This window comes from Pristiophorus japonicus, chromosome 28 (assembly GCF_044704955.1).
Source record: "Pristiophorus japonicus isolate sPriJap1 chromosome 28, sPriJap1.hap1, whole genome shotgun sequence".
In the NCBI taxonomy this organism is placed as follows: domain Eukaryota; kingdom Metazoa; phylum Chordata; class Chondrichthyes; family Pristiophoridae; genus Pristiophorus; species Pristiophorus japonicus.
This window is the reverse complement of record NC_092004.1, coordinates 10989394-11010276: the sequence shown is the minus strand read 5'-3', so window position 1 is coordinate 11010276 and position 20883 is coordinate 10989394.

The following is a 20883-nucleotide window of genomic DNA, read 5'->3' as shown; positions in this document are numbered from 1 at the left end:
GTTCCCTGGATTTGATGCCTCAGTGTAATGGGTCATTGGATTTGATGCCTCAGTGTAAGGGGTCCCTGGATTTGATACCTCAGTGTAAGCGGTCCCTGATTTGATGCATCAGTTTAAGGGGTCCGTGGATTTGATGCCACAATGTAAGGGGTCACTGGATTTGATGCCACAATGTAAGGGGTCACTGGATTTGATGCCTCAGTGCAAGGGTTCCCTGGATTTGATGTCTCAGTGTAAGGGGTCCCAGGATTTGATGCATCAGTGTAATGGGGTCCCTGGATTTGGTGTCTGATTTTAAGGGCTCCCTGGATTTGATGCCTCAGTGTAAGGGGTCCCTGGATTTGGTGTCTCAGTGTAAGGAGTCGCTGGATTTGGTGCCTCAGTGCAAGTGGTTCCAGGATTTGATGCATCATTGTAAGTTGTCCCTTGATTTGGTGTCTCAGTGTCAGGGGTCCCTGGATTTGAGGCCTCTGTGTAAGGGGTCCCTGGATTTGATGCCTCAGTGTAAGCGGTGCCTAGATTTGATGTCTCAGTGTAAAAGGGGTCCCTGGATTTGATGCCTCAGTGTAAGGGCTCTCTGGATTTGGTACCTCAGTGTAAGGGCTCCCTGGATTTGATGCCTCAGTGTAAAGGGTCCCTTGATTTGGTGTCGCAGTGAAAGTGGTCCCTGAATTTGATGACTCAGTGTAAGGGGTCCCTGCATTTGGTGGCTCAGTGTCAGGGGTCCCTGGATTTGGTGCCTTAGAAAAAGGGGTCCCTGGATTTGCTGTCTCAGTGTAAGGAATCCCTGAATTTGGTGCCTCAGTCTAAGGGGTCCTTGGATTTGATGCCTCGGTTTAAGTGGTCCCAGGATTTGATGCAACAGTGTAATGGTGTCCCAGGATTTGGTGTCTCAGTGTAAGGGCTCCCTGGATTTGATGCCTCAGTGTAAGGTGTCCATGGATTTTGTTTCTCAGTGTAAGGAGTCCCTGGATTTGATGCCTCAGTGTAAGGGGACCCTGGATTTGATGCCTCAGTGCAAGGGTTCCCTGGATTTGATGCCTCAGTGTAAGGGGTCCCTGGATTTGATGCCTCAGTTTAAGGGGTCCGTGGATTTGATGCGACAGTTTAAGGGCTCCGTAGATTTGGTGCCTCAATGTAAAGGGTCACTGTATTTAATGCCTCAGTGTAAGGGGTCCCTGGATTTGATGCCTCAGTATAAGGGGTCCCTGGATTTGATGCCTCAGTGCAAGGGGTCCCTGGATTTTAAGTCTCAATGTAAGGGGTCCCTGGATTTGTTGCCTCAGTGCAAGGGGTCCCTGGATTTGGTGTCTCAGTGTAAGGAGTCCCTGGATTTGGTGCCTAGTGTAAGTGGTTCCAGCATTTGATGCATCATTGTAAGTGGTCCCTGGATTGGATGGCTCAGTGTAAGGGGTCCCTGGATTGGATGTCTCAGTGTAAAGTTTCCCTGGATTTGATGCCTCAGTGTTAGGGGTCCGTGGATTTGATGCCTCAGTTAAAGGGGTCCCAGGATTTGATGCATCAGTGTAATGGGGTCCCTAGATTTGGTGTCTCAGTGTAATGGGGTCCCTCGATTTGATGCCTCAGTGCAAGGGGTCCCTGGAGTTGGTGCCTCAATGTAAGGTGTCCCTGGATTTGGTGTGTCAGTGCAAGGAGTCCCTGGATTTGGTGTCTCAGTGCAAGGAGTCCCTGGATTTGATGCCTCAGTGTAAGGGTTCCCTTGATTTGATGCCTCAGTGTAAGGGGTCCCTGGATTTGATGCATCAGAGTAAGGGGTCCCTGGATTTTGTACTTCAGTGGATGTGGTCCCTGGATTTGATGCCTCAGTATAAGGGGTCCCTGGATGCGGTGCCTCAGTGTGAGGGGTCTTGGATTTAATGCCTCAGTGTAAGGGGTCCCTAGATTTGATGCATCAGTTTAAGGGGTCCCTGGATTTGATGCCTCAGTGTAAGGGGTCCCAGAATTTGAAGCCTTAGTGTAATGGGGTCCCTGGATATGATGCCTCAATGTAAGGGGTCCCTGGATTTGATGCATCTGTGTAAGGGGTCGCTGAATTTGATGTCTCAGTGTAAGGGGTCCCTGGATTTGATGCCTCAGTGTAAGGGGTCGCTGATTATAATGCCTCAGTGTAAGGGGCCCCTGGATAATATGCCTCAGTGTAAGGGTTCCCTGGATTTGATGCCTTAGTGTAAGGGGGTCCCTGGATTTATTGCATCAGTGTAAGGGGTCGCTGAATTTGATGTCTCAGTGTAAGGGGTCCCTGGATTTGATGCCTCAGTGTAAGGGCTCGCTGATTATAATGCCTCAGTGTAAGGGGTCCCTGGATAAAATGCCTCAGTGTAAGGGTTCCCTGGATTTGATGCCTCAGTGCAAGGGGTCCCTGAATTTGATGCCTCAGTGCAAGGGTCCCAGAATTTCATGCATCAGTGTAAGTGGTCGCTAAATTTGGTGTCTCAGTGTAAGGGGTCCCTTGATTTGATGCATCACTGTAAGAGGTCCCTGGATTTAATGCCTCAGTGTCAGGGTTCCCCGGATTTGATGCCTCAGTGTAAGGGGTCCCTGGAGTTGGTGCCTCAATGTAAGGTGTCCCTGGATTTGGTGTGTCAGTGCAAGGAGTCTCTGGATTTGGTCTCTCAGTGCAAGGAGTCCCTGGATTTGATGCCTCAGTGTAAGGGTTCCCTTGATTTGATGCCTCAGTGTAAGGGGTCCCTGGATTTGATGCATCAGAGTAAGGGGTCCCTGGATTTTGTACTTCAGTGGATGTGGTCCCTGGATTTGATGCCTCAGTATAAGGGGTCCCTGGATGCGGTGCCTCAGTGTGAGGGGTCTTGGATTTGATGCCTCAGTGTAAGGGGTCCCTAGATTTGATGCATCAGTTTAAGGGGTCCGTGGATTTGCAGCCACAGTGTAAGGGGTCCCTAGATTTGGTGCCTCAATGCAAGGGGTCCCTGGATTTGATGTCTCAGTGTCAGGTGTCACTGGATTTGGTGCCTTAGTGTAAAGGGTCCCTGGATTTGGTGTATCAGTGTAAGGACTCCCCCTGGATGTGGTGCCTCAGTGTAAGTGTTCCCTTGATTTGATGCCTGAGTGTAAGGGGTCCCTGGATTTGATGCATCAGTGTAAGTGGTCCCTGGATTTTGTGCTTCAGTGCAAGGAGTCCCTAGATTTGGTGCCTCAGTGTAAGGGGTCTTGGATTTGATGCCTCAGTGTAAGGGGTCCCAGGATTTGATGTCTCAGTGTAAGGGGTCCCTGGATTTGATGCATCAGTGTAAGGGGTCCCTGAATTTGATGTCTCAGTGTAAGGGGCCCCTGGATTTGCTGCCTCAGGGTAAGGGGTCGCTGGATTTGATGCCTCAGTGTAAGGGGTCCCTGGATTTGATGCCTCAGTGTAAGGGAACCCTGGATTGATGTCTCAGTGAAAGGGGTCCCTGGAGTTTGTGTCTCAGTGTAAGGAGTCCCTGGATTTGGTGCCTCAGTGTCAGGGGTCTTGGATTTGATGCCTCAGTGTAAGGGCTCTTGGATTTGATGCCTCAGTGTAAGGGATCCCTGGATTTGATGTCTCAGTGTAAGGGATCCCTGGATTTGATGCCTGACTGTAAGGGGTCCCTGGATTTGATGCATCAGTGTAAGGGGTCCCTGGATTTGATGCCTCAGTGTAATGGGTCCCAGAATTTGAAGCCTTAGTGTAATGGGGTCCCTGGATTTGATGCCTCAATGTAAGGGGTCCCTGGATTTGATGCATCTGTGTAAGGGGTCGCTGAATTTGATGTCTCAGTGTAAGGGGTCCCTGGATTTGATGCCTCAGTGTAAGGGGTCGCTGATTATAATGCCTCAGTGTAAGGGGTCCCTGGATAATATGCCTCAGTGTAAGGGTTCCCTGGATTTGATGCCTTAGTGTAAGGGGGTCTATGGATTTGTTGCATCAGTGTAAGGGGTCGCTGAATTTGATGTCTCAGTGTAAGGGGTCCCTGGATTTGATGCCTCAGTGTAAGGGGTCGCTGATTATAATGCCTCAGTGTAAGGGGTCCCTGGATAAAATGCCTCAGTGTAAGGGTTCCCTGGATTTGATGCCTCAGTGCAAGGGGTCCCTGGATTTGATGCATCACTGTAAGAGGTCCCTGGATTTAATGCCTCAGTGTAAGGGGTCCTAGGAGTTGGTGCCTCAATGTAAGGTGTCCCTGGATTTGGTGTGTCAGTGCAAGGAGTCCCTGGATTTGGTGTCTCAGTGCAAGGAGTCCCTGGATTTGATGCCTCAGTGTAAGGGTTCCCTTGATTTGATGCCTCAGTGTAAGGGGTCCCTGGATTTGATGCATCAGAGTAAGGGGTTCCTGGATTTTGTACTTCAGTGGATGTGGTCCCTGGATTTGATGCCTCAGTATAAGGGGTCCCTGGATGCGGTGCCTCAGTGTGAGGGGTCTTGGATTTGATGCCTCAGTGTAAGGGGTCCCTAGATTTGATGCATCAGTTTAAGGGGTCCGTGGATTTGAAGCCACAGTGTAAGGGGTCCCTAGATTTGGTGCCTCAATGCAAGGGGTCCCTGGATTTGATGTCTCAGTGTCAGGTGTCACTGGATTTGGTGCCTTAGTGTAAAGGGTCCCTGGATTTGGTGTATCAGTGTAAGGACTCCCCCTGGATGTGGTGCCTCAGTGTAAGTGTTCCCTTGATTTGATGCCTGAGTGTAAGAGGTCCCTGGATTTGATGCATCAGTGTAAGGGCTCTTGGATTTGATGCCTCAGTGTAAGGGGTCCCAGGATTTGATGTCTCAGTGTAAGGGGTCCCTGGATTTGATGCATCAGTGTAAGGGGTCCCTGAATTTGATGTCTCAGTGTAAGGGGTCCCTGCATTTGGTGTCTCAATGTAAGGTGTCCTTGGATTTGATGTCTCAGTGTAAGGGCACCCTGGATTTGATAACTCAGTTTAAGGGGTCCCAGGATTTGATGCCTCATTGTTAGGAGTCCTCGATTTGATGCCTCAGGGTAAGCGGTCCCTGGATTTGATGCCTCAGTGTAAGGGATCCCTGGATTTGATGTCTCAGTGTAAGGGGTCCCTGGATTTGATGCCTGACTGTAAGGGGTCCCAGGATTTGGAGCCTCAGTGTAAGGGCTCCCTGAATTTGGTGCCTCAGTGTAAGGGCTCTTGGATTTGATGCCTCAGTGTAAGGGGTCCCAGGATTTGATGTCTCAGTGTAAGGGGTCCCTGGATTTGATGCATCAGTGTAAGGGGTCCCTGAATTTGATGTCTCAGTGTAAGGGGTCCCTGGATTTGATGCCTCATTGTAAGGGGTCCCAGGATTTGGAGCCTCAGTGTAAGGGCTCCCTGAATTTGATGCCTCAGTGTAAATGTTCCCTGGATTTGGTGTCGCAGTGTAAGGGGTCCCTGGATTTGATGCGTCAATGTAAGGGGTCCCTGGATTTGGTGTCTCATTGTCAGGGGTCCCTGGATATGGTGCCTGATTGTAAGGGGTCCTTGGAGTTTGAGTCTCAGTGCAAGGAGTCCCTGGATTTGGTGCCTCAGTGTAAGGGGTCTTGGATTTGATGCCTCAGTGTAAGGGGTCCCAGGATTTGATGTCTCAATGTAAGGGGTCCCTGGATTTGATGCATCAGTGTAAGGGGTCCCTGGATTTGATGCCTCAGTGTAAGGGGTCCCTGGATTTGATGCCTCAGTGTAAGGGAACCCTGGATTGATGTCTCAGTGCAAGAGGTCCCTGGAGTTTGTGTCTCAGGGTAAGGAGTCCCTGGATTTGGTGCCTCAGTGTCAGGGTCTTGGATTTGATGCCTCAGTGTAAGGGCTCTTGGATTTGATGCCTCAGTGTAAGGGATCCCTGGATTTGATGTCTCAGTGTAAGGGGTCCCTGGATTTGATGCCTGACTGTAAGGTGTCCCTGGATTTGATGCATCAGTGTAAGGGGTCCCTGGATTTGATGCCTCAGTGTAAGGGGTCCCAGAATTTGAAGCCTTAGTGTAATGGGGTCCCTGGATTTGATGCCTCAATGTAAGGGGTCCCTGGATTTGATGCATCTGTGTAAGGGGTCGCTAAATTTGATGTCTCAGTGTAAGGGGTCCCTGGATTTGATGCCTCAGTGTAAGGGGTCACTGATTATAATGCCTCAGTGTAAGGGGTGCCTGGATAATATGCCTCAGTGTAAGGGTTCCCTGGATTTGATGCCTTAGTGTAAGGGGGTCCCTGGATTTGTTGCATCAGTGTAAGGGGTCGCTGAATTTGATGTCTCAGTGTAAGGGGTCCCTGGATTTGATGCCTCAGTGTAAGGGGTCGCTGATTATAATGCCTCAGTGTAAGGGGTCCCTGGATAAAATGCCTCAGTGTAAGGGTTCCCTGGATTTGATGCCTCAGTGTAAGGGGGTCCCTGGATTTGATGCCTCAGTGTAAGGGGTCCCTGTATTTGATGCTTCAGTGTAAGGGGTCCCTCGATTTGGTGCCTTAGTGGAAAGGGTCCCTGGATTTGGTGTCTCAGTGCAAGGAGTCCCTGGATTTGGTGCCTCAGTGTAAGGGGTCCCTTGATTTGATGCCTCAGTGTAAGGGGTCCCTGGATTTGATGCATCAGTGTAAGGGGTCCCTGAATTTGATGTCTCAGTTTAAGGGGTCGTGTTTATAATGCCTCAGTGTAATGGGGTTCCTGGATTTGGTGTCTCACTGTAAGGGCTCCCTGGATTTGATGCCTCAGTGTATGGGCTCCCTGGATTTGATTCCTCACTGTAAGGGGTCCCTGGATTTGATGCATCAGTGTAAGGGGTCGCAGAATTTGATGTCTCAGTGTAAGGGGTCGCTGGATTTGATGCCTCAGTGTAAGGGGTCCCTGGATTTGATGCCTCAGTGAAAGGGGTACCTGGATTTGATGCCTCAGTGTAAAGTGTCCCTGGATTTGGTGTCGCATTGTAAGGGGTCCCTGGATTTAATGCGTCAGTGTAAGGGATCCCTGGATTTGGTGTCTCAGTGTCGGGGGTCCCTGGATATGGTGCCTGATTGTAAGGGGTCCATGGATTTTGTGTCTCAGTGTAAGGAGTCCCTGGATATGATGCCTCAGTGTAAGGGGTCGCTGGATTTGATGCCACAGCGTAAAGTGTCCCTGGATTTGATGCCTCAGTGTAAGGGGTCCCTGGATTGATGTCTCAGTGTAAGGGGTCCCTGGATGAGATGCCTCAGTGCAAGGTTCCCTGGATTTGATGCCTCAGTGTAATGGGTCACTGGATTTGATGCCTCAGTGTAAGTGGTCCCTGGATCTGATGCCTACGTGTAAGGGGTCCCTGATTTGATGCATCAGTTTAAGGGGTCCGTGGATTTGATGCCACAATGTAAGAGGTCCCTAGATTTGGTGCCTCAATGTAAGGGGTCACTGGATTTGATGCTTCAGTGTAAGGGGTCCCTGGATTTGATGCCTCAGTGCAAGGGGTCCCTGGATTGGATGCCTCAGTGCAAGGGGTCCCTGGATTTGATGTCTCAGTGCAAGGGGTCCCTGGATTTGATGTCTCAGTGTAAGGGGTCCCAGGATTTGATGCATCAGTGTAATGGGGTCCCTGGATTTGGTGTGTCAGTGCAAGGAGTCCCTGGATTTGGTGTCTCAGTGCAAGGAGTCCCTGGATTTGATGCCTCAGTGTAAGGGTTCCCTTGATTTGATGCCTCAGTGTAAGGGGTCCCTGGATTTGATGCATCAGAGTAAGGGGTCCCTGGATTTTGTACTTCAGTGGATGTGGTCCCTGGATTTGATGCCTCAGTATAAGGGGTCCCTGGATGCGATGCCTCAGTGTGAGGGGTCTTGGATTTGATGCCTCAGTGTAAGGGGTCCCTAGATTTGATGCATCAGTTTAAGGGGTCCGTGGATTTGAAGCCACAGTGTAACGGGTCCCTAGATTTGGTGCCTCAATGCAAGGGGTCCCTGGATTTGATGTCTCAGTGTCAGGTGTCACTGGATTTGGTGCCTTAGTGTAAAGGGTCCCTGGATTTGGTGTATCAGTGTAAGGACTCCCCCTGGATGTGGTGCCTCAGTGTAAGTATTCCCTTGATTTGATGCCTGAGTGTAAGGGGTCCCTGGATTTGATGCATCAGTGTAACTGGACCCTGGATGTGGTCTCTCAGTGTAAGAGGTCCCTGCATTTGGTGTCTCAATGTAAGGTGTCCTTGGATTTGATGTCTCAGTGTAAGGGCTCCCTGGATTTGATAACTCAGTTTAAGGGGTCCCAGGATTTGATTCCTCATTATTAGGAGTCCTGGTTTTGATGCCTCAGGGTAAGCGGTCCCTGGATTTGATTCTCAGATTAAGCGGTCCCTGGATTTGATGCCTCATTGTAAGGGGTCCCAGGATTTGGTGCCTCAGTGTAAGGGCTCCCTGGATTTGATGCCTCAGTGTAAATGTTTCCTGGATTTGGTGTCGCAGTGTAAGGGGTCCCTGGATTTGATGCGTCAATGTAAGGGGTCCCTGGATTTGGTGTCTCATTGTCAGGGGTCCCTGGATATGGTGCCTGATTGTAAGGGGTCCTTGGAGTTTGAGTCTCAGTGCAAGGAGTCCCTGGATTTGGTGCCTCAGTGTAAGGGGTCTTGGATTTGATGCCTCAGTGTAAGGGGTCCCAGGATTTGCTGCCTCAGGGTAAGGGGTCGCTGGATTTGATGCCTCAGTGTAAGGGGTTCCTGGATTTGATGCCTCAGTGTAAGGGAACCCTGGATTGATGTCTCAGTGCAAGGGGTCCCTGGAGTTTGTGTCTCAGTGTAAGGAGTCCCTGGATTTGGTGCCTCAGTGTCAGGGGTCTTCGATTTGATGCCTCAGTGTAAGGGATCCCTGGATTTGATGTCTCAGTGTAAGGGGTCCCTGGATTTGATGCCTGACTGTAAGGGGTCCCTGGATTTGATGCATCAGTGTAAGGGGTCCCTGGATTTGATGCCTCAGTGTAAGGGGTCCCAGAATTTGAAGCCTTAGTGTAATGGGGTCCCTGGATTTGATGCCTCAATGTAAGGGGTCCCTGATTTGATGCATCTGTGTAAGGGGTTGCTGAATTTGATGTCTCAGTGTAAGGGATCCCTGGATTTGATGCCTCAGTGTAAGGGGGCGCTGATTATAATGCCTCAGTGTAAGGGGTCCCTGGATAAAATGCCTCAGTGTCAGGGTTCCCTGGATTTGATTCCTTAGTGTAAGGGGGTCCCTGGATTTGTTGCATCAGTGTAAGGGGTCGCTGAATTTGATGTCTCAGTGTAAGGGGTCCCTGGATTTGATGCCTCAGTGTAAGGGGTCGCTGCTTATAATGCCTCAGTGTAAGGGGTTCCTGGATAAAATGCCTCAGTGTAAGGGTTCCCTGGATTTGATGCCTCAGTGTAAGGGGGTCCCTGGATTTGATTCCTCAGTGTAAGGGGTCCCTGTTTTGATGATTCAGTATAAGGGGATCCCTCGATTTGGTGCCTTATTGTATAGGGTCCCTGGATTTGGTGTCTCAGTGCAAGGAGTCCCTGGATTTGGTGCCTCAGTGTAAGGGTACCCTTGCTTTGATGCCTCAGTGTAAGGGGTCCCTGGATTTTGTGCTTCAGTGAAGTGGTATCTGGATTTGATGCCTCAGTGCAAGGAGTCCCTGGATGTGGTGCCTCAGTGTAAGAGGTCTTGGATTTGATGCCTCAGTGTAAGGGGTCCCTGGATTTGATGTCTCAGTGTAAGGGGTCCCTGGATTTGATGCATCAGTGTAAGGGGTCCCTGAATTTGATGTCTCAGTTTAAGGGGTCGTGTTTATAATGCCTCAGTGTAATGGGGTCCCTGGATTTGGTGTCTCACTCTGAGGGCTCCCTGGATTTGATGCCTCAGTGTATGGGCTCCCTGGATTTGATTCCTCACTGTATGGGGTCCCTGGATTTGATGCATCAGTGTAAGGGGTCGCTGAATTTGATGTCTCAGTGTAAGGGGTCGCTGGATTTGATGCCTCAGTGTAAAGTGTCCCTGGATTTGGTGTCGCATTGTAAGGGGTCCCTGGATTTAATGCGTCAGTGTAAGGGATCCCTGGATTTGGTGTCTCAGTGTCGGGGGTCCCTGGATATGGTGCCTGATTGTAATGGGTCCATGGATTTTGTGTCTCAGTGCAAGGAGTCCCTGGATATGATGCCTCAGTGTAAGGGGTCGCTGGATTTGATGCCACAGCGTAAAGTGTCCCTGGATTTGATGCCTCAGTGTAAGGGGTCCCTGGATTGATGTCTCAGTGTAAGGGGTCCCTGGATTAGATGCCTCAGTGCAAGGTTCCCTGGATTTGATGCCTCAGTGCAATGGGTCACTGGATTTGATGCCTCAGTGTAAGTGGTCCCTGGATTTGATGCCTAAGTGTAAGGAGTCCCTGATTTGATGCATCAGTTTAAGGGGTCCGTGGATTTGATGCCACAATGTAAGAGGTTCCTAGATTTGGTGCCTCAATGTAAGGGGTCATTGGATTTGATGCTTCAGTGTAAGGGGTCCCTGGATTTGATGCCTCAGTGCAAGGGGTCCCTGGATTGGATGCCTCAGTGCAAGGGGTCCCTGGATTTGATGTCTCAGTGCAAGGGGTCCCTGGATTTGATGTCTCAGTGTAATGGGGTCCCTGGATTTGGTGTGTCAGTGCAAGGAGTCCCTGGATTTGGTGTCTCAGTGCAAGGAGTCCCTGGATTTGATGCCTCAGTGTAAGGGTTCCCTTGATTTGATGCCTCAGTGTAAGGGGTCCCTGGATTTGTTGCATCAGTGTAAGGGGTCGCTGAATTTGATGTCTCAGTGTAAGGGGTCCCTGGATTTGATGCCTCAGTGTAAGGGGTCGCTGATTATAATGCCTCAGTGTAAGGGGTTCCTGGATAAAATGCCTCAGTGTAAGGGTTCCCTGGATTTGATGCCTCAGTGTAAGGGGTTCCCTGGATTTGATTCCTCAGTGTAAGGGGTCCCTGTTTTGATGATTCAGTGTAAGGGGATCCCTCGATTTGGTGCCTTATTGTATAGGGTCCCTGGATTTGGTGTCTCAGTGCAAGGAGTCCCTGGATTTGGTGCCTCGGTGTAAGGGTTCCCTTGATTTGATGCCTCAGTGTAAGGGGTCCCTGGATTTTGTGCTTCAGTGAAGTGTTATCTGGATTTGATGCCTCAGTGCAAGGAGTCCCTGGATGTGGTGCCTCAGTGTAAGAGGTCTTGGATTTGATGCCTCAGTGTAAGGGGTCCCTGGATTTGATGTCTCAGTGTAAGGGGTCCCTGGATTTGATGCATCAGTGTAAGGGGTCCCTGAATTTGATGTCTCAGTTTAAGGGGTCGTGTTTATAATGCCTCAGTGTAATGGGGTCCCTGGATTTGGTGTCTCACTCTGAGGGCTCCCTGGATTTGATGCCACAGTTTATGGGCTCCCTGGATTTGATTCCTCACTGTATGGGGTCCCTGGATTTGATGCATCAGTGTAAGGGGTCGCTGAATTTGATGTCTCAGTGTAAGGCGTCGCTGGATTTGATGCCTCAGTGTAAAGTGTCCATGGATTTGGTGTCGCATTGTAAGGGGTCCCTGGATTTAATGCGTCAGTGTAAGGGATCCCTGGATTTGGTGTCTCAGTGTCGGGGGTCCCTGGATATGGTGCCTGATTGTAAGGGGTCCATGGATTTTGTGTCTCAGTGTAAGGAGTCCCTGGATATGATGCCTCAGTGTAAGGGGTCGCTGGATTTGATGCCACAGCGTAAAGTGTCCCTGGATTTGATGCCTCAGTGTAAGGGGTCCCTGGATTGATGTCTCAGTGTAAGGGGTCCCTGGATTAGATGCCTCAGTGCAAGGTTCCCTGGATTTGATGCCTCAGTGCAATGGGTCACTGGATTTGATGCCTCAGTGTAAGTGGTCCCTGGATGTGATGCCTAAGTGTAAGGAGTCCCTGATTTGATGCATCAGTTTAAGGGGTCCGTGGATTTGATGCCACAATGTAAGAGGTTCCTAGATTTGGTGCCTCAATGTAAGGGGTCACTGGATTTGATGCTTCAGTGTAAGGGGTCCCTGGATTTGATGCCTCAGTGCAAGGGGTCCCTGGATTGGATGCCTCAGTGCAAGGGGTCCCTGGATTTGATGTCTCAGTGCAAGGGGTCCCTGGATTTGATGTCTCAGTGTAATGGGGTCCCTGGATTTGGTGTGTCAGTGCAAGGAGTCCCTGGATTTGGTGTCTCAGTGCAAGGAGTCCCTGGATTTGATGCCTCAGTGTAAGGGTTCCCTTGATTTGATGCCTCAGTGTAAGGGGTCCCTGGATTTGATGCATCAGAGTAAGGTGTCCCTGGATTTTGTACTTCAGTGGATGTGATCCCTGGATTTGATGCCTCAGTATAAGGGGTCCCTGGATGCGGTGCCTCAGTGTGAGGGGTCTTGGATTTGATGCCTCAGTGTAAGGGGTCCCTAGATTTGATGCATCAGTTTAAGGGGTCCGTGGATTTGAAGCCACAGTGTAACGGGTCCCTAGATTTGGTGCCTCAATGCAAGGGGTCCCTGGATTTGATGTCTCAGTGTCAGGTGTCACTGGATTTGGTGCCTTAGTGTAAAGGGTCCCTGGATTTGGTGTATCAGTGTAAGGACTCCCCCTGGATGTGGTGCCTCAGTGAAAGTGTTCCCTTGATTTGATGCCTGAGTGTAATGGGTCCCTGGATTTGATGCATCAGTGTAACTGGTCCCTGGATTTTGTGCTTCAGTGTAAGTGGTCCCTGGATTTGATGCCTCAGTGTAAGGGGTCCCTGGATATGGTCTCTCAGTGTAAGGGGTCCCTGCATTTGGTGTCTCAATGTAAGGTGTCCTTGGATTTGATGTCTCAGTGTAAGGGCTCCCTGGATTTGATAACTCAGTTTAAGGGGTCCCAGGATTTGATTCCTCATTGTTAGGAGTCCTGGATTTGATGCCTCAGGGTAAGCGGTCCCTGGATTTGATTCTCAGATTAAGCGGTCCCTGGATTTGATGCCTCATTGTAAGGGGTCCCAGGATTTGGTGCCTCAGTGTAAGGGCTCCCTGGATTTGATGCCTCAGTGTAAATGTTCCCTGGATTTGGTGTCGCAGTTTAAGGGGTCCCTGGATTTGATGCGTCAATGTAAGGGGTCCCTAGATTTGGTGTCTCATTGTCAGGGGTCCCTGGATATGGTGCCTGATTGTAAGGGGTCCTTGGAGTTTGAGTCTCAGTGCAAGGAGTCCCTGGATTTGGTGCCTCAGTGTAAGGGGTCTTGGATTTGATGCCTCAGTGTAAGGGGTCCCAGGATTTGATGTCTCAGTGTAAGGGGTCCCTGGATTTGCTGCCTCAGGGTAAGGGGTCGCTGGATTTGATGCCTCAGTGTAAGGAGTCCCTGATTTGATGCATCAGTTTAAGGGGTCCGTGGATTTTTTGCCACAATGTAAGAGGTTCCTAGATTTGGTGCCTCAATGTAAGGGGTCACTGGATTTGATGCTTCAGTGTAAGGGGTCCCTGGATTTGATGCCTCAGTGCAAGGGATCCCTGGATTGGATGCCTCAGTGCAAGGGGTCCCTGGATTTGATGTCTCAGTGCAAGGGGTCCCTGGATTTGATGTCTCAGTGTAATGGGGTCCCTGGATTTGGTGTGTCAGTGCAAGGAGTCCCTGGATTTGGTGTCTCAGTGCAAGGAGTCCCTGGATTTGATGCCTCAGTGTAAGGGTTCCCTTGATTTGATGCCTCAGTGTAAGGGGTCCCTGGATTTGTTGCATCAGTGTAAGGGGTCGCTGAATTTGATGTCTCAGTGTAAGGGGTCCCTGGATGTGATGCCTCAGTGTAAGTGGTCGCTGATTATAATGCCTCAGTGTAAGGGGTTCCTGGATAAAATGCCTCAGTGTAAGGGTTCCCTGCATTTGATGCCTCAGTGTAAGGGGGTCCCTGGATTTGATTCCTCAGTGTAAGGGGTCCCTGTTTTGATGATTCAGTGTAAGGGGATCCCTCGATTTGATGCCTTATTGTATAGGGTCCCTGGATTTGGTGTCTCAGTGCAAGGAGTCCCTGGATTTGGTGCCTCAGTGTAAGGGTTCCCTTGATTTGATGCCTCAGTGTAAGGGGTCCCTGGATTTTGTGCTTCAGTGAAGTGGTATCTGGATTTGATGCCTCAGTGCAAGGAGTCCCTGGATGTGGTGCCTCAGTGTAAGAGGTCTTGGATTTGATGCCTCAGTGTAAGGGGTCCCTGGATTTGATGTCTCAGTATAAGGGGTCCCTGGATTTGATGCATCAGTGTAAGGGGTCCCTGAATTTGATGTCTCAGTTTAAGGGGTCGTGTTTATAATGCCTCAGTGTAATGGGGTCCCTGGATTTGGTGTCTCACTCTGAGGGCTCCCTGGATTTGATGCCTCAGTTTATGGGCTCCCTGGATTTGATTCCTCACTGTATGGGGTCCCTGGATTTGATGCATCAGTGTAAGGGGTCGCTGAATTTGATGTCTCAGTGTAAGGGGTCGCTGGATTTGATGCCTCAGTGTAAAGTGTCCATGGATTTGGTGTCGCATTGTAAGGGGTCCCTGGATTTAATGCGTCAGTGTAAGGGATCCCTGGATTTGGTGTCTCAGTGTCGGGGGTCCCTGGATATGGTGCCTGATTGTAAGGGGTCCATGGATTTTGTGTCTCAGTGTAAGGAGTCCCTGGATATGATGCCTCAGTGTAAGGGGTCGCTGGATTTGATGCCACAGCGTAAAGTGTCCCTGGATTTGATGCCTCAGTGTAAGGGGTCCCTGGATTGATGTCTCAGTGTAAGGGGTCCCTGGATACGATGCCTCAGTGCAAGGTTCCCTGGATTTGATGCCTCAGTGCAATGGGTCACTGGATTTGATGCCTCAGTGTAAGTGGTCCCTGGATTTGATGCCTAAGTGTAAGGAGTCCCTGATTTGATGCATCAGTTTAAGGGGTCCGTGGATTTGATGCCACAATGTAAGAGGTTCCTAGATTTGGTGCCTCAATGTAAGGGGTCACTGGATTTGATGCTTCAGTGTAAGGGGTCCCTGGATTTGATGCCTCAGTGCAAGGGGTCCCTGGATTGGATGCCTCAGTGCAAGGGGTCCCTGGATTTGATGTCTCAGTGCAAGGGGTCCCTGGATTTGATGTCTCAGTGTAATGGGGTCCCTGGATTTGGTGTGTCAGTGCAAGGAGTCCCTGGATTTGGTGTCTCAGTGCAAGGAGTCCCTGGATTTGATGCCTCAGTGTAAGGGTTCCCTTGATTTGATGCCTCAGTGTAAGGGGTCCCTGGATTTGATGCATCAGAGTAAGGTGTCCCTGGATTTTGTACTTCAGTGGATGTGATCCCTGGATTTGATGCCTCAGTATAAGGGGTCCCTGGATGCGGTGCCTCAGTGTGAGGGGTCTTGGATTTGATGCCTCAGTGTAAGGGGTCCCTAGATTTGATGCATCAGTTTAAGGGGTCCGTGGATTTGAAGCCACAGTGTAACGGGTCCCTAGATTTGGTGCCTCAATGCAAGGGGTCCCTGGATTTGATGTCTCAGTGTCAGGTGTCACTGGATTTGGTGCCTTAGTGTAAAGGGTCCCTGGATTTGGTGTATCAGTGTAAGGACTCCCCCTGGATGTGGTGCCTCAGTGTAAGTGTTCCCTTGATTTGATGCCTGAGTGTAATGGGTCCCTGGATTTGATGCATCAGTGTAACTGGTCCCTGGATTTTGTGCTTCAGTGTAAGTGGTCCCTGGATTTGATGCCTCAGTGTAAGGGGTCCCTGGAAGTGGTCTCTCAGTGTAAGGGGTCCCTGCATTTGGTGTCTCAATGTAAGGTGTCCTTGGATTTGATGTCTCAGTGTAAGGGCTCCCTGGATTTGATAACTCAGTTTAAGGGGTCCCAGGATTTGATTCCTCATTGTTAGGAGTCCTGGATTTGATGCCTCAGGGTAAGCGGTCCCTGGATTTGATTCTCAGATTAAGCGGTCCCTGGATTTGATGCCTCATTGTAAGGGGTCCCAGGATTTGGTGCCTCAGTGTAAGGGCTCCCTGGATTTGATGCCTCAGTGTAAATGTTCCCTGGATTTGTTGTCGCAGTTTAAGGGGTCCCTGGATTTGATGCGTCAATGTAAGGGGTCCCTAGATTTGGTGTCTCATTGTCAGGGGTCCCTGGATATGGTGCCTGATTGTAAGGGGTCCTTGGAGTTTGAGTCTCAGTGCAAGGAGTCCCTGGATTTGGTGCCTCAGTGTAAGGGGTCTTGGATTTGATGCCTCAGTGTAAGGGGTCCCAGGATTTGATGTCTCAGTGTAAGGGGTCCCTGGATTTGATGCATCAGTGTAAGGGGTCCCTGAATTTGATGTCTCAGTGTAAGGGGTCCCTGGATTTGCTGCCTCAGGGTAAGGGGTCGCTGGATTTGATGCCTCAGTGTAAGGGGTCCCTGGATTTGATGCCTCAGTGTAAGGGAACCCTGGATTGATGTCTCAGTGCAAGGGGTCCCTGGAGTTTGTGTCTCAGTGTAAGGAGTCCCTGGATTTGGTGCCTCAGTGTCAGGGGTCCCAGAATTTGAAGCCTTAGTGTAATGGGGTCCCTGGATTTGATGCCTCAATGTAAGGGGTCCCTGGATTTGATGCATCTGTGTAAGGGGTCGCTGAATTTGATGTCTCAGTGTAAGGGGTCCCTGGATTTGATGCCTCAGTGTTAGGGGTCGCTGATTATAATGCCTCAGTGTAAGGGGTCCCTGGATAAAATGCCTCAGTGTCAGGGTTCCCTGGATTTGATTCCTTAGTGTAAGGGGGTCCCTGGATTTGTTGCATCAGTGTAAGGGGTCGCTGAATTTGATGTCTCAGTGTAAGGGGTCCCTGGATTTGATGCCTCAGTGTAAGGGGTCGCTGATTATAATGCCTCAGTGTAAGGGGTTCCTGGATAAAATGCCTCAGTGTAAGGGTTCCATGGATTTGATGCCTCAGTGTAAGGGGGTCCCTGGATTTGATTCCTCAGTGTAAGGGGTCCCTGTTTTGATGATTCAGTGTAAGGGGATCCCTCGATTTGGTGCCTTATTGTATAGGGTCCCTGGATTTGGTGTCTCAGTGCAAGGAGTCCCTGGATTTGGTGCCTCAGTGTAAGGGTTCCCTTGATTTGATGCCTCAGTGTAAGGGGTCCCTGGATTTTGTGCTTCAGTGTAAGTGGTATCTGGATTTGATGCCTCAGTGCAAGGAGTCCCTGGATGTGGTGCCTCAGTGTAAGAGGTCTTGGATTTGATGCCTCAGTGTCAGGGGTCCCTGGATTTGATGTCTCAGTGTAAGGGGTCCCTGGATTTGATGCATCAGTGTAAGGGGTCCCTGAATTTGATGTCTCAGTTTAAGGGGTCGTGTTTATAATGCCTCAGTGTAATGGGGTCCCTGGATTTGGTGTCTCACTCTAAGGGCTCCCTGGATTTGATGCCTCAGTGTATGGGCTCCCTGGATTTGATTCCTCACTGTAAGGGGTCCCTGGATTTGATGCATCAGTGTAAGGGGTCGCTGAATTTGATGTCTCAGTGTAAGGGGTCGCTGGATTTGATGCCTCAGTGTAAAGTGTCCCTGGATTTGGTGTCGCATTGTAAGGGGTCCCTGGATTTAATGCGTCAGTGTAAGGGATCCCTGGATTTGGTGTCTCAGTGTCGGGGGTCCCTGGATATGGTGCCTGATTGTAAGGGGTCCATGGATTTTGTGTTTCAGTGTAAGGAGTCCCTGGATATGATGCCTCAGTGTAAGGGGTCGCTGGATTTGATGCCACAGCGTAACGTGTCCCTGGATTTGATGCCTCAGTGTAAGGGGTCCCTGGATTGATGTCTCAGTGTAAGGGGTCCCTGGATTAGATGCCTCAGTGCAAGGTTCCCTGGATTTGATGCCTCAGTGTAATGGGTCACTGGATTTGATGCCTAAGTGTAAGGGGTCCCTGGATTTGATGCCTCAGTTTAAGGGGTCCCTGATTTGATGCATCAGTTTAAGGGGTCCGTGGATTTGATGCCACAATGTAAGAGGTCCCTAGATTTGGTGCCTCAATGTAAGGGGTCACTGGATTTGATGCTTCAGTGTAAGGGGTCCCTGGATTTGATGCCTCAGTGCAAGGGGTCCCTGGATTGGATGCCTCAGTGCAAGGGGTCCCTGGATTTGATGTCTCAGTGCAAGGGGTCCCTGGATTTGATGTCTCAGTGTAAGGGGTCCCAGGATTTGATGCATCAGTGTAATGGGGTCCCTGGATTTGCTGTCTGAGTTTAAGGGCTCCCTGGATTTGGTGCCTCAATGTAAGTGGTTCCAGGATTTGATGCATCATTGTAAGTGGTCCCTGGATTTGGTGTCTCTGTGTAAGTGTTCCCTGGATTTGATGTCTCAGGGTAAGGGCTCCCTGCATTTGATGCGTCAGTGTAAGGGGTCTCTGGATGTGATGCCTCTGTGTCAGGGGTCCCTGGATTTGCTGTCTCAGTGTAAAGGTTCCCTGGATTTGATGCCTCACTGTTAGGGGTCCCTGGATTTGATGACTCAGTGGAAGGGGTGCCTAGATTTGATGTCTCAGTGTAAGGGGTCCCTGGATTTGATGCCTCATTGTAAAGGGTCCCTTGATTTGGTGTCGCAGTGTAAGGGGTCCCTGGATTTGATGACTCAGTGCAAGTAATCACTGGATTTGGTGCCTCAGTCTCAGGGGTCCTTGGATTTGCTGCCTCAATTTAAGGGGTCCCATGATTTGATGCAACAGTGTAATGGGGTCCCTGAATTTGGTGTCTCAGTGTAAGGGCTCCCTGGATTTGATGCCTCAGTGTAAGGGGTCCCTGAATTTGATGCCTCAGTGTATGGGCTCCATGGAATTAATGCTTCAGTGCAAGGGGTCCCTGGATTGCATGCATCAGTGTAAAGGGTCGCTGAATTTGGTACCTCAGTGTAAGTGGTCCCTGGATTTGATGCCTCAGTGTTAGGGGTCCCTGGATTTGATGCCTCAGTGTAAGCGTTCCCCGGATTTGATGCCTCAGTGTAAGGAGTCCCTGGATTTGGTGCCTCAGTGTCAGGGGTCTTGGATTTGATGCCTCAGTGTAAGAGGACCCTGGATTTGATGTCTCAGTGTAAGGGGTCCCTGGATTTGATGCCTCAGTGTAAGGGGTCCCTGGATTTGATGCATCAGTGAAAGCGGTCTTGTATTTGATGCCTCAGTGTAAGGGGTCCCTGGATTTGATGCCTCAGTGTAAGGGGTTCCTGAATTGATGTCTCAGTTTAAGGGGTCCCAGGAGTTGATGCATCAGTGTAATTAGCTCCCTGGATTTGATGCCTCAGTGTAAGGGGCCCCTGGATTTGATGCCTAAGTGTAAAGGGGTCCCTGGATTTGATGCCACAGTGTAAGGGGTCCCTAGATTTGGTGCCTCAATGGAAGCGGTCACTGGATTTGATGCCTCAATGTAAGGGGTCCGTGGATTTGATGCCACAGTGTAAGGGGTCCCAAGATTTGGTGCCTTAATGTTAGGGGTTACTGGATTTGATGCCTCAGTGTCAGGGGTCCCTGGATTTGATGCCTCCGTGTAAGGGGTCCCTGGATTTGATGCCTCAGTGCAAGGGGTCCCTGGATTTGATGTCTCAGTGTAAGGGTTCCCAGGATTTGATGCATCAGTGTAATGGGGTCCCTGGATTTGGTGTCTGAGTTTAAGGGCTCCCTGGATTTGATGTCTCAGATTCAGGGGTCCCTGGGTTTGTTGCCTCACTGCAAGGGTTCCCTGGATTTGATGTCTCAGTGCAAGGGTTCCCTGGATTTGATGCCTCAGTGTAAGGGGTCCCTGGATTTGGTGTCTCAGTGTAAGGAGTCCCTGGATTTGGTGCCTCAGTGTAAGTGGTTCCATGATTTGATGCATCATTGTAAGTGGTCCCTGGATTTGATGGCTCAGTGTAAGGGGTCCCTGGATTTGATGCCTCAGGGTAAGGGGTCCCTGCATTTGATGCGTCAGTGTAAGGGCTCACTGGATTTGATGCCTCAGTGTAAGGGGTCCCTGAATTGATGTCTCAGTTTAAGGGGTCCCAGGAGTTGATGCATCAGTGTAATTAGCTCCCTGGATTTGAAGCCTCAGTGTAAGGGGCCCCTGGATTTGATGCCTCAGTGTAAAGGGGTCCCTGGATTTGATGCCACAGTGTAAGGTGTCCGTAGATTTGGTGCCTCAATGTAAGCGGTCACTGGATTTGATGCCTCAATGTAAGGGGTCCGTGGATTTGATGCCACAGTGTAAGGGGTCCCAAGATTTGGTGCCTTAATGTTAGGGGTTACTGGATTTGATGCCTCAGTGTCAGGGGTCCCTGGATTTGATGCCTCCGTGTAAGGGGTCCCTGGATTTGATGCCTCAGTGCAAGGGGTCCCTGGACTTGATGTCTCAGTGTAAGGGTTCCCAGGATTTGATGCATCAGTGTAATGGGGTCCCTGGATTTGGTGTCTGAGTTTAAGGGCTCCCTGGATTTGATGTCTCAGATTCAGGGGTCGCTGGATTTGTTGCCTCAGTGCAAGGGTTCCCTGGATTTGATGCCTCAGTGCAAGGGTTCCCTGGATTTGATGCCACAGTGTAAGGGGTCCCTGGATTTGGTGTCTCAGTGTAAGGAGTCCCTCGATTTGGTGCCTCAGTGTAAGTGGTTCCATGATTTGATGCATTATTGTAAGTGGTCCCTGGATTTGATGGCTCAGTGTAAGGGGTCCCTGGATTTGATGCCTCAGGGTAAGGGGTCCCTGCATTTGATGCGTCAGTGTAAGGGCTCACTGGATTTGATGCCTCAGTGTAAGTTGTCCGTTGATTTGATGCCTCAGTGCAAGGGGTCCCTGGATTTGATGCCTCAGTGTAATGGGTCACTGGATTTGATGCCTCAGTGTAAGGGGTCCCTGGATTTGATGCCTCAGTGTAAGGGGTCCCTGATTTGATGCATCAGTTTAAGGGGTCCGTGGATTTGATGCCACAATGTAAGAGGTCCCTAGATTTGTTGCCTCAATGTAAGGGGTCACTGGATTTGATGCTTC